This window comes from Pezoporus flaviventris, unplaced genomic scaffold (genome assembly GCF_033815535.1).
Source record: "Pezoporus flaviventris isolate CSIRO_AGI_PZ_B2104156 unplaced genomic scaffold, CSIRO_AGI_Pfla_v1 ptg000125l, whole genome shotgun sequence".
Classification (NCBI taxonomy): Eukaryota; Metazoa; Chordata; class Aves; order Psittaciformes; family Psittacidae; genus Pezoporus; species Pezoporus flaviventris.
The window spans coordinates 976,958-983,104 of NW_026892673.1; positions in this window are offsets into that span (position 1 = coordinate 976,958).

Here is a 6,147-nt window from a genome sequence, read left to right on the forward strand (position 1 = left end):
ACAATAAAGAACTTCTTGATATCTAACCTGAACTTCCCCTGTTTAAGTTTGAACCCATTCCCCCTTGTCCTATCACTACATATAGATAGGCTTGTGATTGAGGGTTGGACTTAACAACGAACACTACAGCCCAGGTTATCCACGACTGTGAAACACGTGCTGCAATTAAGGAAGCCAAGTGGTTAAAGCATGTTTGTTATGGAGGACGATGGCTAAAATACAAATATGAGGAGGCGTGGCACATTGACTATATCACACTCCCATGGACCTGGTACAATGGGCTGTTAAAAGCTAAACTGAGAGCAATGGGTCATAGGACTTTCAAAAATTGTGATACACATTTACCAAAAGCCACCTGATTGGTCCACACCAGAGGATCTGCCAACAGGGCTGGCCCAGCCCAATCAGAACTTTTACATACTGTAGAAGGGGATAAAGCTCCTGTAGTGCACATAAAGAATTTCCTGGAGAAGACAGTCTGGGTTTTTCCTGCTTTATATAAAGACAAACCAACTTGTGGGATTGCTTTTGCTCATGGACCCAAATGTAGTTGGTGGGTAATGTGGAAAGATGGGGAAGTCTGGTGTGTACCTTTCCGTTTTAGTTTTATATTATCTCCCCTTGTTATTTCCCTTATCATTATTATTATTGGTGGTAGAAGTAGTGGTTTTGTGTTATACCTTAGTTACTTGACTGTTCTTATCCCTACCTGTGGGAGTTACATTCTTTCTATTCTCCTCCCCATCCCTGCGAGAGCTGGAGGTATGAGGAAAAGTGGGGAGTGAGCGAGCAGCTGCATGGTTCCAAGTTACTGGCTGGGCTTAAACAATGATACACTTGCACCTGGATGATAGCTTCAGTTTCCTGGGTTTTTTTTCCACCCATATCATCTTGTCTAAAAATAAACCCCTCTCTCTTCCCTTCAAACCCCTGTCTCCTTCATGACTATTAACAGTATTGAATATAGACAGACCAAAATAAAAGTGATTAAAAAGATAATTTCTTTCAGAAAATTTCCTTGTGCCAGAGGAGTTGCCCATCAGAGGACAGGCTAGCAGCTGTGTTTTCCCTTTAAAATAAAGAAAGCATTTTACCCAGCTCTAGGGGAATATCCTTTACCCCTCGCCCTGAAAAGTAGCTCTCAGGGAATACAGGGTGGTGGGAATCCCTTCTACACCCTCCCCAAGGCTGTTGTGGTCCTGTAGGCTCCTGGCAAGGCTGTGACTGATACAGGGGGTGACAGAGCCCCAGCCTCCTCCCCCATGACCCTCTCTGGGGAGCTGCTCCAGAGAGCATCTCCTCTCCAATCCCTGGAGCAATCCCAGAGCTTGGGAAGGGCATGAGGGGCATTCCTTGTGAGACAAGAAGAAGAAATGTAAAAGCATCTTTAACTATAAATATAAGTCTGTCTGAAGGGCTGCTGGAGAGTCCTGTGTCCTGTGAGGGATGCCCAAGGGTGAGGTGGTCTTGGCAGGGACCACAGGTGCCTGTGCCTGGCCAGCACCAGGGGGACCGATGCAGGATGTCCCTGGGCATTGGGATGTGCCAGAGCTAGAACCATGGCACCAGCAGCAGCAGAACCAGCAGGGCTAGGCGTGGGGAGTACAGCGGGGTGCCCAAGCTCCACAGCATGGCCTGGTTGGTCTTGGCGGCCAGTGAGCTGTGGGAACTGGCCAGGCAGCCCTGGGCACTGCACAGTTCCTGCGGGTTCCCCTGGAACTGGATCTTATGGGATTCCTAGCACAGAGACTCCCAGATAGCAGCCACTTCCTTGGGGCAGCTTTGACAGCACCTCGCTGGCACATGTGTAAAAGTCATCCCAGGGGACCTGGGGAAATGGGCAGGAGTTGGGGTGTCCACTGGTGGCTGGTCATCCAGACATCATCCTAGCAGCTCCCATGGGGATGGAGACACTCATTTGCAGAGAGTGTCCAGCTCCTGAACCTCCTCAGCACCCTTGTTCCGCTAGCACTGCATGCTCTGGACCATGCTGTCCCCCAGGCTGATGAGGCAGGTGGGCAAAGCCCTTGTAGATGGTGTCACACATCCTGGCCTTGCTCAGGGGCTGCAGGGGAGAGGAAGAGACAGAGCTGAGCACCTGCAGATCCCCCCACAGGATCACCTGCTTGGCTCAGGACTGTGGGTGTCAGTGGGCAGGGGTGAAACTGTGCTCAGAGTGACCCTTGCTCCTGGCCCAGGAGCCTGATGGGGCATGATGTGATGACCCCACAAGCAATGCTACCATTTGCCACAGGGGAAGAGCAGGAGCTGGATGCTTTGCCCCAGCCTCCCCAGTCATCTGTCCCCTGGCCCTGACCCCCTACCAGTGAAGACTAATTTGTGACTACAGCAGGGAAAAAAACAAAGCAAAGGCTCAGCAAGCTGGAGTCCCTGCTCCTGCTTTGGTAGAAGAGAAAGGGGAAGTGGACGGAGCAAGGGAACGGAGCCGGGGAACAGAGGCAGGGAAGTAAAAGGACAAAAAGAAGAGGCACAAAGGCAACTCCATCTGCTTCAAGCTAGAGAAGCCCTAACTCCCTACTCTGCTCTGCAAAGGATTCACCACTGGGACCGGCCAAACCCCAGTGCCAGCAACAATCTGGCAACACCTGTGAGTGCATCTTCCAGCTGGGTGAAGGCCCGAAAAGAGACAGCATTTGTCTGGTCACAGTGAAATGTCTTGTGCCAGGTTCCCAATGCCAAGTCACAGGAGTTGTGAGACTTTGCGAAGTGCTGTGGGTGTGCATCCAGGAAGTCTCTGCACTGAGGGTGCTAAAAAGGGTGAGGACAGTCCCAGAGGGGGCCCCTGCAGGAAGGTGACCCCAGAAGCAGAAAAAGTTGCCCAGTGGCTGCTGAGGCAGCCAGGATGTCTCCAGGGAGCTGTGTACTGTACCGCTGGCATCCCGTGAAACAAAGCCCTGGGCTGTAAGATTGGGGCAAACCTGAAACCTCAGCCTGTCATGGAGCACAGGGGGTGCTCATTATGAGAAACCTGCCAGTCATATCCAAGCCTCAGACTGACATCAGCTACATGGGTCACAAATATTGCAGGTATCAATAGAGAAAGTGGTATCTTGCTCCTCTTTCAACTCAGCCAGGCAACAAACCATCTCTCACCAGCCCAGGGACACAGCAGCTGGTAGGACCAACAGATATGGGCCCTTGGCTGGCTAGTCCCTGCTTCAGGCTGGGTTTTGGCCTCCTGGGCTCAAGCTCTCCCCTCTGCCCAGCTCCCTCAGTAGGAAGCTGGGCAGGGCAGGCAAGGAAGAGGAAACCAGGAGGGCAAATCACCTCTGCTACCCCTCTGCAAAACGTCGGGGGAAACCTGCCCCCAGCTCCGTCAAGGAGAGAGCTTCACGTGGAACACATGGGTAGAATTTTTCCTTGGGGAGCTGCAGAACATCACTGGCTCCCAAGCCACCTCTGACCAATGCACCCAAACTTAATCGGAAAATTCAACCAGAGACCATGGGAATGATCTAAGATTAGACTTGAAGTGCTGGCAGAAAGGAAAGGTATCACAGCTCCTCAACTCAGGCTCCAGTTCAAGATCAAGTACGTAGCTCAGCCTATTCACTCCTCCCTCCAAAGCACAACAGAAGCTGGTCCCCATTTTTTCTTCAAAAAGTTGTTTATTGAATTGTTTTAGTGTTACTTCAAGAAAAAAAGAAATCCAAAATTTAGGTAACAAGAAAACCCCAGGTGTAAACCCAAAACTAACATCTGAACCATGGATGAAAGTGAACATCTGCTCCAACACAGAGACCAGGGGCTCATGCAGTTTCCTGCTGCTGGAGTCTCCCAACCCAGAGCACCCCAGACAAACAGACACAGACACAGCCCTACCCCCACTGCAGATCTGGAGTTAACGAAAGCCCTGTGTGCTCTGCTTATGTACTCCCAGCTACTCACCCCACCAGGGAGCAGGAATTTGACTCCCTGACTAAGACACAGGTACAAATTTCTCATCAATGAGGCACTTGTGTTCCTGGCTGCCCCCTCACTCAGGGCTCAGCATGTGCCTCCTTTCTCCTGCGCTCATGGAAGCAGATTCCAAACTAAATAGAGAAGAAATCCACCAGCTCCTGCTGAATGAAGCTTGGGCTGGCAGCCAGGCCACAGGGATGGATGGACAGGTGAAGAACAGCCTTAACTCTCTCAAAAAGAGGCTAAGAAAGTTGGGGCTGTTTAGCCTGGAAAAGAGAAGCTGCGTGGAGGCCTCAGAGGAGTTTCTAGTATCTGAAGGAGGGCTACAAGGATGCTGGAGAGGGACCTTCATTAGGGACTTCAGTGATAGGACAAGGAGTAACAAGTTCAAACTAAAACAGGGGAAGTTCAGGTTGGATATAATGAAGAAGTTCTTTACTGTGAGGGTGGTGAGGCACTGGAATGGGTTGCCCGAAGAAGTTGTGAATGGTCCATCCCTGGCAGTGTTCAAGACCAGGTTGGACAGAGCCTTGGATGACATGGTTTATTGTGAGGTGTCCCTGCCCATGGCAGGGGGGTTGGAACTAGATGATCTTAAGGTCCTTTCCAACCCTAACTATTCTATGATTCTATTTAGGAAAAATAAGCCAAGTGAGCTTTCAAGTAATTATTTGGAACTATATACAGATGGCATTTGCCTTAGAGACATCACACACGTTGATAGATTTCCTAGCAAGAGCTCTTAACACAAGCCATACGTGGCTAGTAACTACTGGATCAGATCTGCTGCAGGGTGAGCAGGCCCTGGAGTATATCATGAGGCGACGGGCAGGCCTGCTCAGCGTGTTGTGGGGCTCCACTTGCAGGAACTGGAAGTTTCTCCTGGTTCATGACTGACCCCATGTGGTCACGGGTGATGGAGTCACTGTGGTCCAGGTGCATCAACTGCCTCTTCCAAGTAACTGAAGAACAGAAACCATGGGGAAAACCAAACCCAGCACACAGTCCCAATCCGATTCAGTTAATTTTAGGGCAGAAGATGCCCAATTCTGCTCCCCCACCCAAGCTCAATGCAGCATGTTCAACCATCAGAAAACAAACATTCCTGACTCACAGTAGAGTCCACCTGGCCCTCCTTCAACGGGTAAGGGAAGCCTTCAGCTTCCAGCCTGTAGCATGTGCTACACAACCTGCCTGCCTGCACTGAAGCTAGCACACCAACCAGCAAGCCAGAGCTCCCTGAAGTGCAGGAGGTGGCATTTGGCCACAGGCCATGCCTGGTCACAGCTCTGTAGGCATTTTCTTTGGTGCTTTTTTAGCATAAGCAGAATTAGTCACTTACTAATGACATTCTTTGTTGCCCAGAGTGGCTGCCCCATCGCTGGCAGTGTTCAAGGCCAGGTTGGACAGGACTTGGAGCAACCTGCTCTAGTGGAAGGTGTCCCTGCCTGTGGCAGGGGGTTGGAACTGGATGAGCCCTTCCAACCCAAACCAGGCTGTGATTAGACAATAAAAATCCTCAGAAGTGAGTCACTTTATATAGGGATATATTTAAGGTCTTCTCCCAATATGTCTATCCAGGAAGGGCTGTGGGAAGAACAAGAGTTTTACCAACAAGCTGTTCTCAAGTTCAGACAAGCCATAAACATTCAAACCACAACCTGAGCGCAAGGCAATGCAGTCACTGCAAAAGGTTTGCACTAAGAGACCAGTTTGAGCTTAACAGCAGCAGCTTTAGCTCTGGTTACCAGCTCATCTGTAACTTAAAGCTCTTTTTCATTTTTTCTAACTTGCTTTATCCCTATTGTAAATTAAGGACTCAAGTCATTTTTCCATATAAGCCATGGTCAAAACCTGCAGGTAACTTAAGTTGGGTTTTTTAGGTAACAGGTGCTTGACTCATTCACTAAAAATGTTCATGGCAAGTATCAGCACAGTCACTACTTTTTCACACAATCTTTGCTTGGAGCACCTAACAGACATTACTGCCAGTAGCTCCTGCTGCCATGTACTCAAATCTAAGGAAAGCTGCTGAATGAGAGAAAGCAGCACAGCCTGGGACAGTGAGCATGGATACTGCCCAAATACTTCCTCAGTATACACAGTCTCACAGACATAGAGAATCAGGTTGAGATCAGCTGCTGTTAGAGCCTGCAAGGAAAACACAGCAAAAAAGGTAGAGGAAACAACAGGCAGGTGAGGGACACAGGACAGTGCAGAGAC